Source organism: Chiloscyllium plagiosum, unplaced genomic scaffold (assembly GCF_037043375.1).
Source record: "Chiloscyllium plagiosum isolate Xiang-an unplaced genomic scaffold, Cpla_swu_hap1 HiC_scaffold_31, whole genome shotgun sequence".
Taxonomy (NCBI): domain Eukaryota; kingdom Metazoa; phylum Chordata; class Chondrichthyes; order Orectolobiformes; family Hemiscylliidae; genus Chiloscyllium; species Chiloscyllium plagiosum.
This window is the reverse complement of record NW_028270169.1, coordinates 32188497-32213203: the sequence shown is the minus strand read 5'-3', so window position 1 is coordinate 32213203 and position 24707 is coordinate 32188497. Positions and strand designations below refer to the sequence as shown.

General features: G+C 43.6%; 1 long non-coding RNA gene across 3 annotated transcripts in view; it reads left to right on the top strand.

The window, feature by feature from the left end:
* Positions 1-24707, top strand: part of LOC122564071 (uncharacterized) — a 62540-nt gene that overhangs the window by 2575 nt on the left and 35258 nt on the right. Inside the window, exons 2-3 of one of the 3 annotated variants that reach the window (XR_006315807.2) lie at positions 11747-11855; positions 14953-15069. The exons of 1 other annotated variant lie outside the window; for it this stretch is intronic. This is a non-coding gene — a long non-coding RNA (uncharacterized LOC122564071). The remainder of the gene's footprint in view (positions 1-11746; positions 11856-14952; positions 15070-24707) is intronic. One more of the 3 variants, XR_015752349.1, reaches the window with a different exon arrangement.

Genomic DNA, 24707 nt, shown 5'->3' with positions numbered 1-24707 from the left:
GACTGTACTTTATAAAATACTGAATGCTAAAGAGATTTCTTTAAAGCAGCAAATCACCACCACTGTGACGAGGCACCAGGTCTGTTTAAAGATAAAACCGTATTGGTTATTTTCTAGTGATGTGTGTCAGTTCCATATGCTATGCATGGCATGTTATAATAATTATATCTATATTTATTAAGAGCACTGCTTTAGTAATTTAAGCATTCTTCAGATATACTTTAGTTTATACATATAGCTTTCAGCAGGTCATTGATCTACATTCATCATCATCGGTGGTCCCTCACAGATGATGATAACTCTCTTCCATTCTCAGGGTGAGTCGGTAGGTGGCTGTACAGACCAATGCAGTTACTGCAGGTTCTGTTACATTTGGGGCAGGTGGTGGTCACAGGAAGGGGTAGATGGGGCGTTGGTGTAGCACCACACTCCTTATGCTGTTTGCACCTGGCTTCCGCCTTTTCCCGATGGCCGGTCTCAAGGTGCTCAACACCTTCCGGATGCTCCTCCTTCTCTTCGGACGGTCTTGGTCCAGTGATTCCCAGGTATCTGGGAATGCTGCACTTTGCCAGTGAGGCCTTGAGGGTATCACTGAAGTTTATTAGATTACTTACAGTGTGGAAACAGGCCCTTCGGCCCAACAAGTCCACACCGCCCCGCCGAAGCGCAACCCACCCATACCCTTACATTTACCCCTTACCTAACACTACGGGGCAATTTAGCATGGCCAATTCACCTGACCTGCACATCTTTGGACTGTGGGAGGAAACCGGAGCACCCGGAGGAAACCCACGCAGACACGGGGAGAACATGCAAACTCCACACAGTCAGTCGCCTGAGGCAGGAACTGAACCCGGGTCTCGGGCGCTGTGAGGCAGCCGTGCTAACCACTGTGCCACCGTGCCGCCCATAAAGTGTTTCCTCTTTCCACCTGGGGCTTGCCTGCCATTTCGGAGCTGAGAGTAGAGCACCTGCTTGGGGAGTCTCGTGTCAGTCATACGGATAATATGCCCAACCCATCACAGCCAATCAAGGATGGTTGGTGACTCGATGCTGTGTGTGTGTTGGCCTGGTCAAGGACATTGGTGTTGGTACGTCTTTCTTCCCAGTGGATTTACAGGATCTTGTGCAGGTGGCGTAGGTGGTGCTGCTCCAGCACCTTAAGGTGTCTGCTGTAGACAGCCCACATGCCAGAGCCACACAGGAGGGTGCAAACCACCACAGCTCTGTAAACCATGATCTTGGTTTCGATCTGATGTTGTAGTCCTTGAACACTTGTTTTCTCAGGTGGCTGAGGATGCACTAGCATACTGGAGGCACTGCTAGATCGCTTCACCATTAGCTGCTTTGGCCAACAGGACACTCCCGAGATATAGGAAGTGGTCAACATTTTCTAAGGCCTCAACATGAACCTTGATGATCAAGGGTTTGCTCCACAATGCCAGGCCAGGTTGGTGGAGGACCCTCATCTTGCTCATGTTCAGGGTTAGACATATGCTCTCATATACCTCCGTAAATGTGTCTGAAGAATGTCCTCTGAGATGAAGGAAATTATTCAACTTCTGCCATCTACAAGCCAAAACCAAAGTCACCCTGAACAGTGTCATCGAGCTGCAATACGCAGATAATGCTTATGTGTGTGCAATCTCTGAGGATGTTCTGCATTATAAAATTAGTAGGCATATATCTTTTGTACCATGGACATAGAAGTCAATGAACTGAGGAATGGCAGATGGAGTTTAATTCAGATAAATGTGAGGTGCTGCATTTTGGAAAAGCAAATCTTAGCAGGACTTATACACTTAATGGTAAAGTCCTTGGGAGTTTTGCTGAACAAAGAGACCTTGGAATGCAGGTTCATAGCTCCTTGAAAGTAGAGTCGCAGCTAGATAGGATAGTGAGGAAGGTATTTGGTATGCTTTCCTTTATTGATCATAGTATTGAGTATAGGAGTTGAAAGGTCATGTTGTGGCTGTACAGGACATTGGTTCGGCTGCTTTTGGAATATTGCGTGCAATTCTGGTCTCCTTCCTATTGGAAGAATGTTGTAAAACTTGAAAGCGTTCAGAAAAGATTAACAAGGATGTTGCCAGAGTTGGAGGATTTGAGCTGTAGGAAGCAGCTAATAGGCTGTTTTCCCTGGAGTGTCGGAGGCTTGAGGGGTGACCTTATAGAGGTTTATAAAATCATGAGGGGCATGGATAGAGTAAACAGACAGTCTTTTCCCTGGAATGGGAGAGTCCAGAACTAGAGGGCATAGGTTTAGGGTGAGAGGGGAAAGATATAAAAGAGACCTAAGGAACAACTTTTTCACGCAGAGGGTGGTACACGTATGGAATAAGCTGCCAGAGGAAGTGGTGGAGTCTGGTACAATTACAACATTTAAGAGGCATCTGGATGGGTATATGAATAGGAAGGGTTTGGAGGGATATGGGTGAAGTGCTGGAAAATAGAATTAGATTAGATTAGGATATCTTGTCAGTTTGGACGAGTTGGACCGAAGGGTCTGTTTCTATGCTGTACATCTCTATGACTCTAAGTGAGCATCTTGAGATCAGGCAAATATATGCTGTGAAAGGTCTGATTGTTCATTTTAAACAGATCCAGCATCCTGATCAAAACTAAGAATTTATTGTGAAACTTAACTTAAAGGTGTTGGGCTTTAACATTAACATAAGTTGATCTATGGTTAGAAACAAAAAAAACCTGCAGATGCTGGAATCCAAATTAGACAGGCAGGAGGCTGGAATAACACAATAAGCCAGGCAGCATCAGGAGGTAGAGAAGCTCACGTTTCGGGTCCTGAAGAAGCATTACACCCAAAACGTCAACTTCTCTACCTCCTGATGCTGCATGGCTTGCTGTATTCTTCCAGCCTCCTGCTTATCTACCTAAGTGGATCTATGCCAACCTACCTTCACCACAGCCACTGCACAGCTAATAGCCCATAATGCCAATGCTACAAGAATAACTCTTGGTTATCTCTGAGAGTATCTTTAACAACAGACAGATGATTTTGAATTGATTCAGCAAGCAAATTGCAAAAGTTTTCATCCCAGAGTTAACAATCTTATCTCCTTCCCCATGGATTAACAACGGCAACAAGATTATCCGCTGTGATTGTATAGAGCTGCAAATTCTCCAAGATCTAATGGTCTTAGATTGCACCCAAGCGACCATTTTGCCTCTCTGTCTCATTTGGATATCTTTATTCAGGAATAAATCATATACTCTCATCATGGAGCTGATTTGCAGCAAACTTCAATTGCTGTCTTGTGATGCAGAGTGATGTCAAATGTGTGGGTTCCATTCGTGCACAGTCTTGAGTTGGTTTGAAGGTGCAACCTTCTCATACTTGCCCTTGCCAGTGTGTCTCTCAGGTTAAACTCACCACCAGCTGTCTCTCTCTCTCTCTATCTCTCTCTCCCTCTCTGTGGTGAGAGAGTAGGACTATAATGACTTCACTTAATTTATCTGCCTCTGGCAGCACCCCATTATGTTTACTATCCCAGGAACTGCCACAAAGTCTTTTTAATACTGTAGTTAATCATGCCAGCACTCTTTGACCCAGAATAAAAAGTCTCTCGATTTGTCTTTTGAATACAAGGCTTTCCACTTCAGTGATGGCTTACAGCAACTCTACATTTTCCCAATATGTTAAAATGGGCACCTAACTGCAGTTTCCATTCATTCATCAGTGTAATCACTGAGTACTGGCTGGTTGAAGGGATATTTCAGGTACTGTGATGAATTATAGTTCACTCCTGCAAGGTGATGCCTGGGTGCTAATGTTCAGAAGGTTTCCTAATGAAAGCAATGACAGAAGAAGGCCCCAATGGGCAGCACTGGGGTAAGCATAGGAGCACCAACCGACCTAAGAAGATGTAGATGATATCTTATTGTTGGCTACAAGACACATTTTATATGAGAATTTTTGCTTTATCACTATAACCCCTTCTCATTTTTGATGTGTCATCATCCTCAGACCCTTCTCTGTATCAAACACAGTTCCTACTCATGCTACCCAATGAGAGTAATTTCCAAAGCTTGACATGAACAACGTCTGGATCTTAATGAAAGCCTCAGCTGTATGCACCATTGCTGTTTAACCATATATCTCTCTCGCCATCAACATCCCAACCCCATCCTCCTCCCCTGCCAATGCCAGTGTGTTATGTGTGAACTCTTTACTCTACATCTAACCGGAGGGTGCTGAGTCATCACTCATTTGCATTCTGACAGTGGATTTCACAGTTGCCGTGAGCATACAAGATATCATGGAAGATCATCCCTGAGGATAAGCAAGAGGAAGAAATGTCCAGCCAGAGAGTACTGAGTTGTCACTTGTTTGCATTCTGGGAGTAGATTTCGCAGTCAGGGTGGATGTGGATGGTATTGTACAAGAACTTGCTATTAAGGAATGGTTAACCCCAAAGGTTTAGGGGTGGCATGGTGTTTAGCACTGCTGCCCCACAGTGCCAGGAGCTTGAGTTCTATGTCACCCTCATAGGGGATAATGGTGTTGAAGGTGGAGCTGTAGTCAATAAGCAGAAGTCTAACGTAGGGGTTCTTGTTGTCCAGATGTTCCAGAGATGGGTGCAGGGCTAGGGATATGGCATCCTTTGTAGACTGTTACTTCGGCAGGTAAATTGTAGAGGATCGAGGCAGGATGGGAGACAGGAGTTGATGTGGACCATGACCAGCCTCTCGAAGCACTTCATGATTATTGAGGTCAGAGCCACTGGGCAGTAGTCACTTAGGCACGTTGCAGATTAAACTGACGAATGGACTCTTTAGTCTCAAATAATGTTGATCTTGCTGACATTGATCTTGCGTAGTGCACACCCTGTGCCATGTAGCCTGTATGCCTCTGTCTAAATCCTTTTGCTCTGTACGTCATTGCTTACTATGATCCTTTGCTTTGCACAAAGCTTTTCACTGTACTTCGGTACATGTGACAATAAATCAATCAATCAGTAGACCTCAGCTGGAGTACAGAAGGACACACAAACAGTGTAGGTGCCATACTTTAGGAAGGGTGAGAACGCATTGGAGAGATTGCAGAAGAACCTTACAAAATTGGCTCTGGGAATAATAAGCTTTGGTTATTTTGAGAGATGAGATTATTCCCCTTTGGAGATTAGAATGCTTTGAGGAGACCTGGTGGAAATTTTCAAAATCTTGAGGAGTCAGAACAGAGTAGATAAGGAGAAACTATTGCCACTCATAACAGGATCATGAATCAGAGGGCCCAGATTATATTCTATTATTAAATAATATTTTATAGTGTATAGGTGTTAATTGGCAGTTATATCTCTGTATGCAACAATACATTTCTGGGATGCTAGATAAATATGAGGGAGAAAGGCCAAGATCGGTATGTCGATGGCGTTAGATGAAGAAGGATTGAAGGAGGTTCATTTGAAACATATGCACTGGCTGACATGTGGGGCTGATGGCCTACTTCTGTGCTCTGAATACTTTGTAGTAAGAACTTGCATTTATACGGTGCCTTTCATGTAATAGGATGTCCCAAAGCTCTTCATAAAAATGTATTCTGATGAAAACGAACAAAATTCTTGAAGTATATGCAAACATTTGAGGAAGGAGAATTTGAAGTAAGCTGGTGCACTTTTGACATTGTTGGACGCTGGGTTTGTTTGATGCTGAAGCTTCACATTTTTGGCCTCACTGTGACACTGGGATGACATCATCAATGCATTGTTTAATCTTTTAAAAACGTTTTTAAAAAATAACAAAGGAACATTGTCATTAATTAGAATTGTTTGCAATTGTTTGATCTCAAAAGGTGCACATATGGTGCAGTTTCCTCTTTGTCTTGGTATAAACAGAACATATCATTTCTTTTCCAATGCAGCATAGCAATATGCTAAGCTACTGACAACTGGTAATTTTCATTTTACCCAACATTAAAAAGGGCTCAATTACATTGGAATTACAGCCCAGTTTTTTTTATATAGACAAAATAAACTTATCTTTGTATCAGTTCTCCAGCATAAAAGGGAACATTTTAAAATTGATGTAAAAATATTTAAAAATAAACAGAATTGGACTCTCATGAATAGCCACTCTATATGTCTGGATTTAGACAGAAAGAGCCAGTTCAGGGAAGAAGATACAGTCATAGAGTCATAGAGATGTACAGCATGGAAACAGACCCTTCTGTCCAACTTGCTCATGCTGACCAGATATCCTAAATTAATCTCGTTCCATTTGCCAGCATTTGGCCCATATCCCTCTGTACCCTTCCTGTTCATATACCCATCCAGATGCCTTTTAAATGTTATTATTGTGCCAGCCTCCATCAATTCCTCTAACAGCTCATTCATACATGCATCACCCTTTGCGTGAAAAAGTTGCCCCTTAGGTCTCTTTTAAATCTTTCTCCGCTCACCTTAAATCTATGCTCTCTGGTTAACTTGAATGATTGCTTATCTTCCTATAAATTTTAAGGAAGAATTATTGAACAGCATCCATAAGGGAGAAATGCTTACCAATAATCCTTATTGAGTCAGAAATATCAAGTCCAGTTGCTGAGTTTGCATTCCTGCTTCTTCATGGCTGAGACTGTCTAATTGACCAACATGAATGAAGGGCCTTCCCCATCTGAATACTTACTTGGCAAAAAGAGCTAGTTTGAATCTAGATGCTCAAAGGTGAGAATGATTATTGCAATGATTTGTTTTCACGTGTCAAAGTCTCTCAGTGCAGTAAAGCATGCAGACTTTTCATTCTGAGTTCAATACAAAAGCATTAAAATCACAGAACACCACAGAAGGCCATTTGACCTGTCATGTCTGCAATAGCTCTTTGAAGAAACTGACATAGCCATGTCTTCACTAGTTGTCCATACTTCTAAGAATTCCTTATCTTTGAGTATCTGTTCCATTGATTTACAATCATAAAGTCATACAGGACATAAACAGACCTTATGGTCCAACCAGTCCATGCTGATCATAATCCCAAACTAAACTAATCCCATCTGCCTGCGCTTGGTCCATCTCCCTCCAAGCATTTTTTTATTCACATACTTATACAAATGTCTTTTAAACATTGTAACTGTACCTGCATCCATCACTGTCTCTATAAATTCATTCCACATTCAAACCACTAACGATGCAAATAAGTCATGTCTTTTTAAAATCTTTCGCCTCTCATTTTAAAGATATAGCCCTTAGTCTTGAAATCCTCAACCCGAGGAAAAATACCTTTGCTATTCACCTTGTCTACACCTCTCATGATTTTACAAACCTCTGAGAGGTTATTCTCAACTTCCTACACTATCAGCTCACCTCTTAACATTCTCCTTTCCAAATGAATCCTTCCTTATTTTGTCCAGAATCTCCTCACAACTGAAGTCCCTCACAGCAGGTAACATCCTGCTAACACTTTCAGAACAATGGATAGGGAAAAATGCAGCAAGAGTGACCGAGGGATTGTGTGCATGCGAACGGAAATCTGATGAGATGCTGACAAAAAGTCTTTCTGCAGTCAACAAAACAAAAAACAAAGAATTGCAGATGCCAGAAATTAGAAATTGCTGGAGAAATTCAGCAGGTCTAACAGCATCTGTGTAGAGAAAGCAGAGTTAACATTTTGGGTCCAGTGACCCTCCTTAAAACCTTCTGTATTGATGGGCTAACAACAGACTACATTTAGAATCAATTATAAGAAGCATATAGGTTTCAAGAATTCAATCTTGGTCATTTCCAGCTATAGTCCTATGTTCCTGGAGTAGAGATGACTTCCTGTTTTATTAATCTGAGTGTGACAATATGAAGTTGGCCCTATTCTTGTAAGTTAACAAGTCCGCTGTGTATAAACATACAGAGTCCACTGACTATGGACTGATTCTTACAATGTTTGCCAAACAGGGTCACAATGTCCAATAGTAGGATTTGGAGAAAGTGAGGTCTGCAGATGCTGGAGATCAGGGTCGAAAAGTGTGGTGCTGGTAATGCACAGCAGGTCAGGCAGCATCTGAGCAGCAGGAGAATCGATGTTTCGGGCATAAGCCTTCATCAGGAATGTTGTGGGTTGGGGGTGGGGCGGCGGTTGGTGGTGAAGGGGGCTGAGAGATAGTTAGGAGGGTAGGGGTGTGGTTGGGGTGAGGTAGCTGGGAAGGCAAAAGGTAGACAGTGCATTATCCTCTACCATTTCTGCCACCTACAATCAGACCCCACCACCAGAAACATATTTCCCTCCTCACCCCGATCAGCATTCCATAGAGACCATTCTCTCCGTGACTCCCTCGTTAGGTCCACACCCCCACCCCCACCAACCCACCCTCCCTTCCCGGCATCTTTCCTTTGCAAGAGGCGCCCACACCTCCCCCCCTCACCTCCATCCAAGGCCGTGAAGGATCCTTCCACATCTCGCAGAGATTTTCCTGCACATCCAAACACCTAATCCACTGTGTCCGTTGCTCTCAATTAGTCTCCTCTACACTGAGGAGACAGGATGCCAACTCAAGGAACGTTTCAGGGAACATCTCTGGGACAAATGCACCAAACAACATCACCGTCCTGTAGCTGACCACTCCAACTCCCCCTTCCATTTGCCAAGGACGTGCAAGATCTGGGCCTCTTCCACTGCCAAATTGAAGCCGCCTGACGCCCGGAGGAAGAACACCTCATTTTGCACCTTGGGACTCTCCAATCGCATGGTGTACCAATGTCGACTTCACCAGTTTCTTTATCTCCCCTCCTCCAACTTCGTCCCAGATCCAACCTTCCAACTCAACATCACACTCTCGAACTGTCTTGCCTGTCCATCTTCCTTCCCACCTATCAACTCCACACTCCCCATCGACCTATCATCATCACCACCCCACCTGCATCTTCCCAGCTACCTCACCCCCAACCTCCACCTTCCTAATTATTTCTCAACCCAATCCCCCTACCCAGCTAGCCCCCCATCCCCAACAACATTCCTGATGAAGGGCTTATGCGCAAAACTTCGATTCTCCTGCTGCTTTGATGCTACCTGACCTGCTGTGCTTTTCCAGCACCACGCTTTTCCAACAAGGATGGTAGGATTTGTAGTCTGGGGTAACTTATTGATGCAGTTTCTTTTATAATTCAACTCTCAACAGTTTTCTCAATCTTATCTCTACCTACAACGAATGTGCTTATATAAAACAAGGTGACTGAGCATGAGCCATTAAGAATAAAACTGCCTGCTCTCACAAACTGGAGATTTCTTAGCTGTCTTTGAATCACAAGCGAATTACTAGAGGTGTGTGCAGTGCTTAGCTGCTGGTGTCTAGTTGCGAGCAAAAGAATTGCATTCTCACACATCACTTATTTAAAACATTGCAATCCCAGAACCATGTTAGCAGCTCATTGACATGAATAAGGAACTTCATTTTTGTCTTTTCTCTTGAAGACAGTAACATTGGCCTTCTTAGGTCAAACTTGGTGACATTTTGGGTCAGTCTGATGAATAGCGGTTTTGCCTCTAAATCAGGAACATGTGTGTTGCAGATTTATTCCAGAAGTGAAGTGCAGAATTAAGACTGATATATTTGTGCCATACTAATTGATTAATTGATTGATTGTGATGTGTAGTGTTTACGAGCCGTACAGGCACTCCTTCGTACCTCCACTCTTTCACTTCCACCTGCCCCCGCACTGCTCCCCCCCAATCACCACCCACCATGCCACAACACCAGCTCCAGCTATCATCCCCAGAAACCTGAAAAGGGCAACAGCGCTTGGTTTCATGTTCTGTGCAGAAGCACTTCCAACACAACATTTATAAAAACTCAATCCACTTTCCTGGACAATAATTATCCTGCACTTGCATTGCACTTTTGAGGCACCCTTCAAGCATTCAATTGTGCTTGTTTAAGACAGGGTGTAACAGGAAATACCCTTTAAATCACAGCCACAAAGTGCATTTTCCATGTGCTTGGCTTGCTTCTGTCAACGGGCTCTGTCTGAGATAGTAACAGCCAATGCTTATATAAATACACTGACCTTGGGAGTTCACACATAGTTGGCAATGTGGAAATCAAGCAAGCAAATGTTTCAGTGTCAGGGCCAATAAGTGTTTTTTTTTAATCTATTGCACTATCGGAAAGGGTAGTGGGAGGGGAGGGGGGCTGTTGTGCTCCTCAGTATATATTTAATGAGTCTGTTATGACAGTGCTGCAAATTGTAAACTTCATCAAACACAACAAGTAACAAATAGCTTTTTAATAGACACAGGATTTAAAATTCTGAGCAACAAACCAGTTGATATATTTTATGAAAATTAACCAATGCTAATTAAATTAAAAGATGACTTTTATTTAAAACAAACCCACATGCTAACAATTCAGGACCCAGGGCAGAGGCAGAGCAACTTGATTTAATTCAGTGAGGGATACTTTTAAACCAGTGACTTTAACCAGAGAGGTCATCTAACAGTCAAGATAGGTTTCATAATATTAGTCTTACATCTTGAACAATTTAGCAATTGGGTCATGCAAGGCAAACCCATTCAAATGATCAAAGTAGGACTGAATTCTATGTGTGGCAAGCCTAAGAGAGAATTTTTAATTGATATAACAGCTCATACTTATCCTTGGGAACTCCTAAGAGTCTAAGAAACAATCTCCTTTGTACTCACTGAAATGTTCTGGGCTAATATTTAAGAGTTTCTAAAAGCTGAAAAGCTTCTGTTGCTATGATTTATGCCATGAATGCAATTTAGGAGCACACAAGTGATGCAGACTATTTTATCATCTTTCTCATAAGCAGCAACATAAAATTTTTTTACAAGCAATTTAGGGTGGCACAATGGTTCAGTGGTTAACACTGCAGCCTCACAGTGCTAGGGACCCCGATTCGATCCCAGACTTGGGCAACTGTCTGTGTGTAGTTTGCACGTTCTCCCTGTGTCTGTGTCAGTTGGCTCCAGTTTCCTCCCAAAATCCAAGGATGTGCATGGATTGGCCATGTTAAATTGCCCATGGTGTTAGGTGCATTAGTCAGGGGAAATATAGAGAAATAAAGGAATGGTTTTGGGTGGGTTACTCTTCAGAGGGTCGGTGTGGACTTGATGGGCCGAAGGGCCTGTTTCCAAATCAGAATGCTACACAAGAAGTAACAGGATCTTTACACTTTTTGTTTTGTTCAGGAGATGTGTGCAGGGCTGGTTAGGCCAGCATTCATTGCCCATTCCTAATTGCCCCAAAGACGGTGGGGGTGAGCATCCTTTGGCTCAAGCCTTAATATTGCCAGACTTTGCTGCTTCTGTATGGGAAGAATTGTGAATGGAACTCAATGCACAGCTCCAGTCTCTGCTGTCCTATTTCCACAGTAAGCCTCACAACCAACCCTGCCGAAAGGATGCTTTAGAGGGGCATTAGAATTGTGTCAATCTGGATATTTCGTACAAGACTGCCCTCAACAACCATGGCCACCCCAGCCATTGGGCACAGAGACCCATTCAGGGTAACAGCCTTCCCTTCTCAGTAGACATTAAACTAATTTGGTATCGCAGCGAGAGCAGTTGGGGACATGTTTTTGGTGGGTTGGGGGGCGGGGGTGCGGGGGTGTAAGAGGGTGGTTGTGGAGTTGAGAGATTCCTTTAGAGAGAGGCTCAGTTTTATGTAGAGTGATACCAACCTGTCCAATAGTGAGCATGAAATTTGGCGACCAATCCCATTACTCCCCTGTTTTACTGTGAACAACTTGTTGAGGGTTCTGAGCTGTTTAATGTCTCTTCTCTCATCCAGGTCTCTGCTTCAGACTATCAAGGCTATATTGAGCTCTGTCTACCTGCCCTCCATCATACCTTTCATAGTCTGGGGTTTCCGGATGTTTGTGACCTGATCAATATTCCAGGTGAAGTAAGGACATTGAAAATATCAGTGGTATTGGGGGTGGGCATATTAAAAATGTCTGGGCATCCTTGGAAAACATGTACGGTGACTCCTGTAAATAACACCATTACAATACCAGGAGCATTTGACCTTGATCCATGCACCCAAGGTCAATCAACCTGTATTGGATCCGAGAACTGCTTGAGTAGCAGGGAATTTGCATGTTCTTTTATCCACTTGCATCACCACGTTTTCTGAAAAATCATATGAACTGTCTCCATCTAGTTGGTATCAGGCCTTGTAGCCATCATTTTGCCAGATGAAGCAGAACTCCCATTTGATATGTCCTTGGGAAATGCCCTGTCACTGTTGGAGAAAAGGGTAGGGTATCAGCATAGATAAGAGGCTTGGAGGATCCTCTTGAGCATGTGCTAGATATCATTTGCCCAGATCAGTAATGCAAAAATAAAGCGCTACCACTAGTGTGGAACGAAACATTGAACCTGCTAATTACAGAACTGGCTAGCAACTGTGCCTTTTTGTGGTTGTCTACGTTTAGTCTCAAGCAGGGAGATATGTAATGGAACTTCCAGCAGCAGGTGGCGATGTTGAGGGAGGGCACCCAGAAAGAAAGTGAATGGACACTCTTTGGAGAAAACATGGTCTTTGGGGGAAGGAGGCCTTGGGGAGAAAGATCAGGCAATCAGAGGATTTCCTCAACCAGATGTTAGCTACAGATAATTAAGGTTTCTTCCATATTTAACCTTAACTTCCCTTCATGTTTGTAATTACCTGATGCCAGCAGAATAAAGAATCCCTGGTTTTGATATGAAGGGAACTGCTTGTCACCAGCCACTCGGGTGTTTCTTTTCTTCCTGGTAAACTGAATAAAGATTCGTGCACCTTGTAAAAAAGAAGAAAAAAATAAAGAATCCCTGTTTCATGATCTTTAGGCAACACCTATGTTCAAATCTCCAGTTTGAATTACATTACCTTGCACATGTGCTCCCAATTTGTCTCTAAGCTTTGTTGTTAAGTGCAGCTTGAGGAATCATTTGACTTGATATGTCTGAGTCATATCCAAATCTTACTTAATCTATTTTCAGTGATGTTCTCTCAGCAGTAAAGTCAAGACAGAACCCTTGGCTGATTTTGACTTCTCATCCAACTAGCTTGCCAAAAGCAGCTGTTCATATCCAACTACATGAAGGTGGTACTTTTGGACAATGTTGTCAAGCTTTTGACCAACAAGGATATTGGATGAATATCTCTTACTTGAGTATCATTAAGTTGGAAAGCCTAAATAAATACAAAGAACACTGTTACACTTAAGAACTGGAACCATTCCAGAACAGTGTGCTATAGGCTAAGTGACAGGAGAAATGACTTCTATCTGGTCATATCTCTTACCTGAAGTTGGTTATGTTTCATAAGTAGGTGGTGTTTCCCATGGCATGAAAATACATTTGTGTTGAGCATCTTTTTGGACAGCAATGCTTTATTCAGTCATAAGTCTTCTTAGATCAGTGAATAATTTAGGAATCTTTTCTGAAATTACTTTTGGATCATTGCTGTTAAATGTTCCTGATAAGATTAAAGTCAATACAAGCTTTTCTACTTAAAGAAGAAAATTCCTAATTATGTAGATCATGTATCTGTTGGAAATTGAGTTCGCCTTAAAATAGAAAACTTTGAGTTCAAATACTTAGTACTTCCTGTGAAGCGAACAATCACATTTCACTGTGATACCGTAGGCCTAAGTCTTCAGTAAAATTACAAAAGCAAAGTTCACAAGAATCATTGAGTTCAGGATGCTCCGTAGAACTGATATTAAAGGCTATTGTGCCCACACCACCTTATTATCAATTCAGTGTTTGGAAGAATAGGATGTTTTAGTCTGAGAAAGAAGGAAAACTAAGTTTCAAGTAGAGGTGGGCAAGAGAACAATGGTTATCCTGATATCATGAATTGTTGTCTCATGGTCATGGTCCAAAAGGATTCAGACAATGGATCGACACAGCATTTCCCTAGAAGGTGGATATATCAACGGTGCTTAAGGTAGGAAGGCAGCTCTAATCACTTGGCACCCCCTCGTAGATTGCAGTCCTAAACATGGAGCTGAAGAGGAGGTGGAGGAAGACCCAGGGAAGAGTTCCATAAAACTTTGGTTAAAGGGCAGGATGCTGCCTTCATTAGTTTAATGAAACCAAAACATTCCACACGAACAGTCTAGTGATTCTCTGATTTCAGTGAAACATCCTCAATTGTCAAGGTTGTTTTTTTTGTCTAACAAATATACCTAAACTGCTCCTACTTAACAAATGGAATAAATTGCTTACAAAGGGTTATCTGCCCTATGCTAAGTAATTGTGATTACAATCCTTCATCCAGCAGAGTGTTTCCAATATCTGCTTTCCTTTGTACTGGAGTGCTGTCTGAGATTTCTCTTTTATTGCATTGCTCTTGGGCTAAGTAACTGGGTTTCTATTGGTTACACACAATGCAGGTGATAACTATGGTTCATTGTCAGATAAATCTGTTACACTTGCTTCAGTGTCTATTTTAAAGCTGGTGACATGTCTGTTGAAACGTTTCTTTGCATTCTGGAATGATGTGTGATTAGGGTGAAAGATCTCAATAAGGAAACTTGCTGATTTTTCTTCTGGTGGAACTTCTTCAACTTAATTGATAGCTTAATGTGTGGAGGCTTTTCTTTTTGAATCTTTGAAAATCAAGGTTTATTCTGATATCTTCTCAGCATGTCCATTTTGTGCTGTGAAAGTAGTGCGCTTTTTTTTAGGACACTGTTCGTCCTTTAGTACTTTATAGCGACTCAATGCTAATAGGGTTCAATGGCCATCTTGCATTTTCCCTCCCAGTGTAGCTTCCCTTTTGACACAACTACCGTCATGTGCTTAAGGAAATGTATGCTTACCTGAGGTTTTCTGAACCAACAGTTTCCTTCAACTCTCAGGATCACTCTGTCCTGCTTATGGACCTGTGTTTGTCTCAATACCTGCATATATTCTAAAGTGAGGCCCTCCTTGGGTTGCAGAATATCTGATAGAGATTTATGAGTTCCACCTAAAATAATACATACTTTTATTTTTTGGTTTTAGGTCTCCTTATCTGCATCCTTCAAATGTAAAGGTCATGAATAAAATCATCTCCTGGTTCATGTTGTCTCTTGAACCCTCCACTGAACTTTACAGTTTCCAACATCTTATTGTTGCTCAGTGAGTGAAATGTTGTTAAAGCTTCTCAGACTTTTAAAAAAATTATTTGCCAACTTATTAACACCTTGCCTTTACATCATCTGCTACTGTTCTTGTGACTAAAGTAATGTGTTGACTTATTCAGCTTCAGATTTACTTTTTAAATTCCAAAGAAATGCTTTACCTCAAAATTCTTCTACAAAGTGCCCAGTTTGGAGTTTGCTTTTGGTCCCTCTGTTTGACTAAACCTCTCAGGTAGTGTAAATTAGGCTCCACTGCTAATTGACGTTTTTTATTACTTGAGGTTTTAGATCTTCCTTTCAGTATTGGAAATTTACCTGCACTGTTTAGCTTTGCGCTGAGCCCTGCCACAGTTACTAGTTTCTTCTGCTCAACTAGGTATGTCTTTCTTAAATTGTGCAAAACCAATGAAAAGTGCTTTATTTGTTTCAAGAATTTATTTACTTCCTGTTCCTGGATTATCAAAGTTTTGCAGTCACTGGTTGTTTCCTTTCTTCGTTTCAACCTTGTGGGGACGACATGTGCAATTGTGTTTATCACAGATCGGCTTCGTACATCTTTCAACGTACGATGCTCTTTCTAGGGAAATGGATTTCCCAGTACTGGAATCAGGTCCCCTGGTTGGGGAAGTCATGACTACCAAGTTAAAAATCACACAACACCAGATTATAATCCAACAGGTTTATTTGGAAGCACTTGCTTTCAGAGCACTGTTCCTTTGTCAGGGGGTTGTGGAGTATAAGATCATAAGACACAGAGTTTATAGCAAAAGTTTACAGTGTGATGTAACTGAAATTATATATTGAAAAAGACCTGGGTTGTTTGTAAAGTCTCTCATCTTTTAGAATGACCATGTTGGTTTCAGTTCTTTCATATGTAAATCCCAGAACTTTCTTAAAGTTACATTCTCAAGTGAACTTTAACAATAGGTGCCATGCTGGCCCAGATAATGCATTGAAGGTGTAAGGTGCTCTATGTGAGGCTGTCTGTGCTCCAATGTTCAGACTGATTCTAATCTAAAAAATGATTTTACAGAATCTTACATGGATTCATGCAGTTTTTGAGCAAAATAAAATGTAATTCTGCAAGTACAAATTCACCTCACTAACTTATATGTGGGTAAGTGTAGTGTGGGGAGCGGAGGGTTTGAGTGTTTGTGAGAGAGTGTGTGTATGTGTATGTGAGTGAGTGTGAGTGTAAAAGAGTATAAGTCTGTGAGAGGTGCGTGTGTTAGTGTGGGGGTGATGCCTCAGGGCATGGTACATTGGTGAGACTGAGCAAAGGCTACAGCATCGGATGAATGGACACAGCACAACATTCAACAGACAGGTGTGTTCCCTCCCAGTCGGGGAACACTTCAGTGGTCCAGGACAGCTGTTGTGCTCAGGAGCACTATGAGGGTGGCTATGGCTGCTATAGGAAAGACACCCACTTTGGGATCCTGTGGTCATTGAGTAATCAAAGCTACTGTGCAGCAATCTATTGTGGGGAAGTGGGCGGATTTCACAAGTGGGCGTTATAGGGTGATGAGTGAGTCACAGGACGATCAGCAGTAAGGGCAAGCATTCTAGGACCTCTCTTTCCTGATGTAGAGTCTCTAGATCAGACACTGCATGCCTTTTCCAGACATTTCATCACCGTACTAGGTTACATCTTCAGTAGGCCTCTGGGCGAAGCACTGCTGATAATTCACAGAGGAATTATGCAGAGCAGAGGAAAATCACCTGTATTCAAAAAGAATGGGCACCCAATGAGCACAGTCCACCGATTTCTCAGCAACAAACCCAAACAAGCAGACAAAGCACGTCCAGAAACCCTAGCCACTCTCCCCTACATCAAAGACATCTTGGAAATGACTACCAGACTACTTAGATCCCTTGGCATCATGGTAGCCCATAAACCTACCAACACACTAAAACAGCAGCTAATGAACTTGAAAGACCCTATATAGACAACAAGAAAAATGAATGTCATTTACAAAATACCATGCAAGGGCTGTAACAAACACTACATTGGACAAACAGGCAGAAAACTAGCCACCAGGCTACATGAACACCAACTAGCCACAAAACTTTATGACCCTCTGTCACTAGTATCCTTACATACATATAAGGAAGGACACCACTTCGACTGGGGCAACACTGCCATCTTAGAACAAATCAAACAGACACATGCACGAGAATTTCTAGAAGCATCGCATTCCAACTGGAACTCTATCAACAAACACATCGAGTTAGACTCCATCTACCACTCCTTGAGAAAAAGAACAGGACAGGAAATGACATCACCAACCCAAAGAAACCCAAACATATAGAGTGTAAATAGAAAGCAGAAATCATGTACAGTGCTTTGCCAGAGGCCCACTGAAGATGTTACCTAGTAGGGTGACGAAACGTCCGGAAATGAACTTCCCAGCTCAGTGAGTAAATCTACACCAAACTCCTGCTTTCTATTTATAAGTTTGGGTTTCTTTGGGTTGGTGATGCCATTTCCTATTCTTTTTCTCAAGAGATGGTAGATGGGGTCTAATTCGATGTATTTGTTGATGGATTTCATGTGTGTCACTGTTTGTCTATCAGCAAACACATTGAGTTAGACCCCATCTACCACCCCGGAGAAAAAGAACTGGAAATAACATCACCACAGGAAATGACATTAACATAGGAACCCAAACATATAAATAGGAAGCAGGAATTATCAGCAGTGCTTTGCCCAGAGGCCCACTGAAGATGTTACTTAGTATGGTTACGAAACGTCTGGAAATGAACCTTCCTGCTCAGCGAGCAAACCTACATCCAGAACCTCAACCTGAGCTACAAATCTTCTCAAAACACGCTACTTCATGCCTTTAATTGTGGGATCCCTAACTTCAGATCCCTCCCTTGCGACAAGCTGGTCACGTGATCTTAGTCGCCTTGCACACTGCATGACAACAGGTCCTCCTGCAGCTCTGTTAATACGTTTAATGGTGGAATGAAGCCCTCATGAAGTCATTATCTGCCAACTTCAATGCCTCAACTAGGAAAGCCTTCTGGTGAACTTAGTGTGAAAGCAACAGGGCTCAGGGATAATTAATGCCCTTCCCACCATTAGGTTTACTATCAGGGAGAGCGGAAGATTCCCCTCTTACCATCCTTTCAATATTTACTTGTTGACAGAAGACTTCTTGGCTCCCTCCTTTTCAATTTTACTCCCTTCAAAATGACGCACTCCTGATCTACACTTTCCAAAGGACAATCTAAAGTCAGAATTAAACATCTATCCATCCAGGCCTCAACCCCCTGCTGCTGGGAAGCTATCTATGATCCATGGCTGAAGCCTTGATTCAATGACATCAGGGCAGATATTAAACAAGGTCCATTTGATAGATGATGGGAGCAGAAAAGGGACATCCTTTCCCCTTCATTCTAACCAAGCTTTTGCCTGTTTTCAGTTGTGGAGTGAGAGGTGGTGGGGGGTGGGGGAGGAGTTGTTAGCCTGCCGGTTTGTGGTGAATTAGTCACTCTGTGTTGTTTAACTTTGGGATTTACTGCGGATGTTCTTTGGTTAATGTCAGACTCAAGTCAACTGTGATGTGTCTATGATTAAATTATTTGCTGTAAAATATGAAACAGAAAATGCTCAGTATGTCAGGCACCATTTGTGAAAAGTAAAATAAAGTTAATGTCTCAATTTTCAAATGCCCACAGGCGAGATTCATTTGCTTCTAAATGACACATGGGTCTCATTTCCTGTGAACAGACTGGGGAAGTTGGTCTTACAGTTTCCAATGTGGATTACGGTAAACTCATCCAGGCTGATGATAGAGCAACTGGAGCCAGTGCAGGGCCAATGAAAGAAATTCCATTTAATTTTGAGAACTGTTGAATTTCTTGGTGATCCTCACTAGAATATGTGCATTGTCTTAACCGGATGCCCTCAATGCAATACAGTTAACCTGCTGGCCATTTGAAAACTGCTCGGTCCCCTTGGCAAGGTGGTGGCAGACACCAAAATGGCTGCCACCTGCCTTTTCCAAGGATGCCTGAAACCCACCTCCTGAAGGCACTCAGTTCCACTAGTTTAGTGCTGAGCTTCCCTCCTCCTTAATAAGGGCATTTGTACTTACGAATAATACCCGAAGAGTGGGGCATTTAAGGAGCAGGGTCAGGATCCCAGGCCCATCCAGATGTTGTAATCCAGAGACCACATTTAAAATCTGGCCTAATGTTTCAGGTCAATTACCTCTCCTCAGAAATACGTTTACTTGGAAATACAATCCCATTCTTTATTTGAATTGCCACTTGAATTAAATGCACTCGTCAAAATGATAAAGGACTTCTTTCTTTCTGAGAATGGAGGCAGTTCTTGATACTTATATTGTGTTCAGTTCAGCCGGGAATGTGTTACATATTTCCTTTTGTTGTAAATGTTTTGATAAATAGAACTATTGTTAGAAATATTTTTTCACATTAGCATGTGCAACTTGTACATGCAGCGAATAGTAGCTCTTTCTATTAGCAAGGTTGAGAGGTCAAACTATTTGGAGACCCAATAACCCTAGATACTGGGACTAACATGCACTGGAGAAGGTGCAGAAAATATTCACAGGTATGATCCTGGGAATAAGGAACTTGAGTTACATGGATAATTCAGAGGAGTTGGGACCTTTCCCCTTGCAGAGCCGAAGCATGAGAGGAGATTCGATAAAGGTATTTGAATCCAAGAGGAGTCCAGATGCAGTAGATAAGGAGGCACAGTTCCCAGTCATGACAGGTTTGAGAATGAGATGGTACAGATTTAAGACAATTGACGAAAGACAGGAGGAGAAACTTCACACAGCAAGTAGTTAAGATCTGGAATTCACTGACTAAGAATGAAGTGGAGGGAGGTTCAATCGAAGTATTGAAGAGAGCATTGGATTACTCTTTGGAAAGGAAGGATATGCAGGGTTACAGGCAGAAGGCAGGGTAAGAATGGCAGCAGGATGCAGTAACCTTCCGAAGAGTCTGCACAGACGCAATGTGCTGACTGGCCTCCCTCTGCACTGTAATAATTCTGCGATTTTGTGAAAATGAATGTTTCTGGGAGAGAAAAAAAAAATTGCCCAGCTACTTCTGCTCTTAGCTTGCTTCTTTTAGTGCCTGTTCTCTGAAGTGGCCACTGAGGAACGAAGATAAGAAATCCCACTTATCTCCCTGACCTGTGCCCAGTACAAACGCAGTGAGGCCAAGACCCACAGCCAGAAATTCTGGGGCAATGTAAATGTGACAGAGAGTACTCTGACCTTTTGAACTGGGGAGTGGGTATTCAACCAAGCAAATGGTTAATAAAATCAATGCCATAAAGCCGTGCAAAATGGTAAAGATATATGTCAAATGCTTGTCCATATGTATTGTTTACAAATTTAAAACATTGGGTATGTTTTTCCAGCATGCCCCACAAAATTTTTGAGGTGAAACTTAGGCAAGTTAGGGCAAGGAAATGGTGGGGTATTTATGGCTGAGTGCATTAAAGCGTTACAAATTATGGAAATCTATCCCCTGTCACTATGATGTCGGACTGGAGCAGGGTGCCTTTCCCTCTCCAAAATCTCTGCAGTTTAACGTGGAAAATTTATATATAAAATAAATCAACATTTCGAGGTTGCAGCTATTTTCTAGTTTAATTCCCAAGGACTCTTCATGTCTACAATAGTCTGATAACTCATGCCTGGGTTAGAAGTCACACTATGTTGATAATAGATTAATTACTTATGACAACAGAAAACCCAGACTTTATGTTTTGCATTTAACGATATTAAAGGGACAAAGAGATCACCAAGGAAACCATACTATTACCAGTGAGAGGATGATCTGGAGGGAAGGGGTGTGTCTTCATAGACTTGTGTGTGTGCAGACAATGACGTCCTGGACCTTTGGGAATTCAGCCAGTGGCAGAGAAATAAAGGACTACAGTTCCCTTGTGTGCCGTTGGCGATGCAAGCCCAGCTTGCCCAGTAAAGGAGGCACTGTGTAGCAGTGCTGGAGATCTGCTCTCCGGACAGGTGGTCACGGGATGTGTGTCATAACACAGTCTGATGATAAACCTGTCTATCTTCCTGATACACCTCCGGCAGACGTTCATTGTGGGATCTTCCTAGTTATGCAGAACTGTCTGATAGTTTCAGTGTAGCAGATGCTGTGTGTTGAAAAGGTCTGTTGGATTCCTGGCATGGGTAAGAGTCACCCTCTCTCCGAGGCAGCAGATCTACCTCCAGGAGGCTCAAATGTCTGTGACCAGGGCCAGGGATGAAAATTATGGGCTCAGAGCTACTTCTGACACTAATGCCCTAGGCCCCAATGTAACTCCCACCCACCCAACCTTTCCAAAGCCCTCTCTTTGACTACCTGATAGGAATCATCTCAGTCTCAGGCATGTACAGGAAACTTATCATTGGCTTGCACTCCCTGTGTTGAGAGTATTCCCTCCTGTGAACTGGGATGCCATATCATCACCGTGTTATCTGGGCTGGCTAGTGGTTGTGAAGAAGGCGGCTCTTGGTGTGGCTAATGCTGCTCCTTGATCCTCCTCTGAGGCCCAAGGTTAGGCTGTATAGTGCTGATCTGAAGGTTAAACAGCTAAGGTGTGTAGAAGGGATTTCCATAAGCTTGTAAAACTTCTCCAAGACAGTGAAAGCACACTCTCAGTGCAAAATGTGTGGGGGTAAAGAAAAAATTCAGTTGAGCAAGGAAGCTGGGATCAGATCACTTTTGCCTATCACTTTCTCAGCCTGTCTTCTCATCTTATATTCCCCGATGAGTACCAGGAAACCCATGGACAGAGTTAAATTTGGATTCCCATATTGGAACAGTTGACATCTTTAAATAGCATTCCCACTTCCCCACAAGAGTTGCCCTTGAATTGCCGGTCATCAGTTTAAAAGCAGAAGGCATAAAGGTGCAGTGGTAGTGTATCTGTGGGCTAGGAGGTCAGCATTGCAGTCCCACCTGTTCTGGAGCTGGAAATGTGTTGCTGGAAAAGCGCAGCAGATCAGGCAGCATCCAGGGAACAGGAGAATCGACGTTTCGGTCATAAGCCCTTCTTCAGGAATGAGGAAAGTTTGTCCAGCAGGCTAAGATAAAAGGTAGGGAGGAGGGACTTGAGGGAGGGGCGTCGGAAATGTGATAGGTTGAAAGAGGTCAAGGTGAGGGTGATAGGTCAGACTGGGGTGGGGGCGGAGAGGTCGGAAGAAGATCTCAGGTTAGGCAGTGCTGAATTTGATGGATTTGACTGAGACAGGGTGGGGGGAGGGGAAATGAGGAAACTGGTGAAATCCGAGTTCATTCCTTGTGGTTGGAGGGTTCCTAGCCGGAAGATGAGGCGTTCTTCCTCCAACCGTCGTTTTGTTGTGGTCTGACAATGGAGGAGTCCAAAGACCTGCATATCCTTGGTGGAGTGGGAGGGGGAATTGAAATGTTGAGCTACAGGGTAGTTGGGTTGGTTGGTCCGGGTGTCCCAGAGGTGTTCTCTGAAACGCTCCGCAAGTAGCCAGCCTGTCTCCCCAATATAGAGGAGGCCACATCGGGTGCAGAGGATGCAGGTGAATCTGTGGCGGATATGGAAGTTTCCTTTGGGGCCTTGGAGGGAGGTGAGGGGGGAGGTGTGGGCGCAAGTCTTGCACCTCCTGCGGTTGCAGGGGAAGGTGCCGGGAGTGGAGGTTGGGTTGGTGGGGGGTGTGGATCTGACAAGGGAGTCACGGAGGGAGTGGTCTTTACGGAATGCTGATAGGGGAGGGGAGGGAAATATATCCTTGGTGGTGGGGTCCGTTTGGAGGTGGCGGAAATGACGGCGGATGATGCGCTGTACATGGAGATTGGTGGGGTGGTAGGTGAGGACCAGTGGGGTTCTGTCCTGGTGGCACCTGCTCTGGAGGTGTGTTATAGCATGAGCAGGTTGATTAAAATAACTAAAAGGGAAAGTTAGTTGCCACAGTGGCATTCTCAGCTGCTCCAATTTTCCATCTGTTCAGGTATTCATTCACATTCTCAGATTAGAATTCCCTTGGTACTTAAATTGTATATTGAATCCCTCTTTTTCACCCATCAATCGATAATCTAAAGAAACCTGGTAGTATGCGTTTGTAAAAGAGGTAAAAACGAGGTAAAAATTTACCTGGACCATCTCTGACACCTCCCTCCCCTTCCTGGACCTCTCCATCTCCATCAGTGACGACCAACTTGACACTGACATTTTCTACAAACCCACCGACTCCCACAGCTACCTGGATTACACCCCTTCCCACCCTCCCTCTTGCAAAATTGCCATCCCGTATTCCCAATTCCTCTGCCTCCGCCGTATCTGCTCCCAGGAGGACCAGTTCCACCACAGAACACACCAGATGGCCTCCTTCTTTAGAGACCACAATTTCCCTTCCCACGTGGTTAAAGATGCCCTCTAACGCATCTCGTCCACATCCCGCACCTCCGCCCTCAGACCCAACCCCTCCAACCGCAACAAGGACAGAACGCCCCTGGTGCTCACCTTCCACCCTACCAACCTTCGCATAAACCAAATCATCCGCCGACATTTCCGCACCTCCAAACAGACCCCACCACCAGGGATATATTTCCCTCCCCACCCCTCTCCGCCTTCCGCAAAGACCGTTCCCTCCGTGACTACCTGGTCAGGTCCACGCCCCCCTACGACCCACCCTCCCATCCTGGCACTTTCCCCTGCTACCGCAGGAACTGTAAAACCTGTGCCCAACCTCCTCCCTCACCTCCATCCAATGCCCTAAAGGAGCCTTCCACATCCATCAAAGTTTTACCTGCAAATCCACTAATATCATTTATTGTTGCTCCCGATGCGGTCCGCTCTACATTGGGGAGACTGGGCGCCTCCTAGCAGAGCGCTTTAGGGAACATCTCTGAGACACCCGCACCAATCAACCAAACCGCCCCTTGGCCCAACATTTCAACTCCCCCTCCCACTCTGCCGAGGATATGGAGGTGCTGGGCCTCCTCCACCGCCGCTCCCTCACCACCAGACACATGGAAAAAGAACGCCTCATCTTCCACCTCGGAACATTTCAACCCCAGGGCATCAATGTGGACTTCAACAGCTTCCTCATTTCCCCTTCCCCCACCTCATCCTAGTTTCTAACCTCCAGCTCAACACTGTCCCCTTGACCTGTCCGGACTTGTCTGACCTGCCCAGCTCCTTTTCTACCTATCCACTCCACCCTCTCCTCCCTGACCTATCACCTTCATCTCCTCCCCCACTGACCTATTGTACTCTATGCTACTCTATCCCCACCCCCACCCTCCTCTAGCTTATCTCTCCACGCTTCAGGCTCTCTGCCTTTATTCCTGATGAAGGGCTTTTGCCCGAAACGTTGATTTTGCCTGTCCTCAGATGCTGCCTGAATTGCTGTACTCTTCCAGCACCACTGATCCAGAGTATGCGTTTGTAGTTTGATTCATGTTTTCCCCTAGAGATAAAATAACATGCTATGTATGAGTTCTGGCAAAAGCAAGTCCTTGGCTACTTAGGGCTTCACCCTGAGAGCTGTTTCTCTTGGAATGCTAGTACTTTCCATTATCACAAATGGGGCAAGGAGGCAGTTCCCAACCATCTCAGACCCAACAGCAAGTGAACCCATATTGTTGACATCTTTC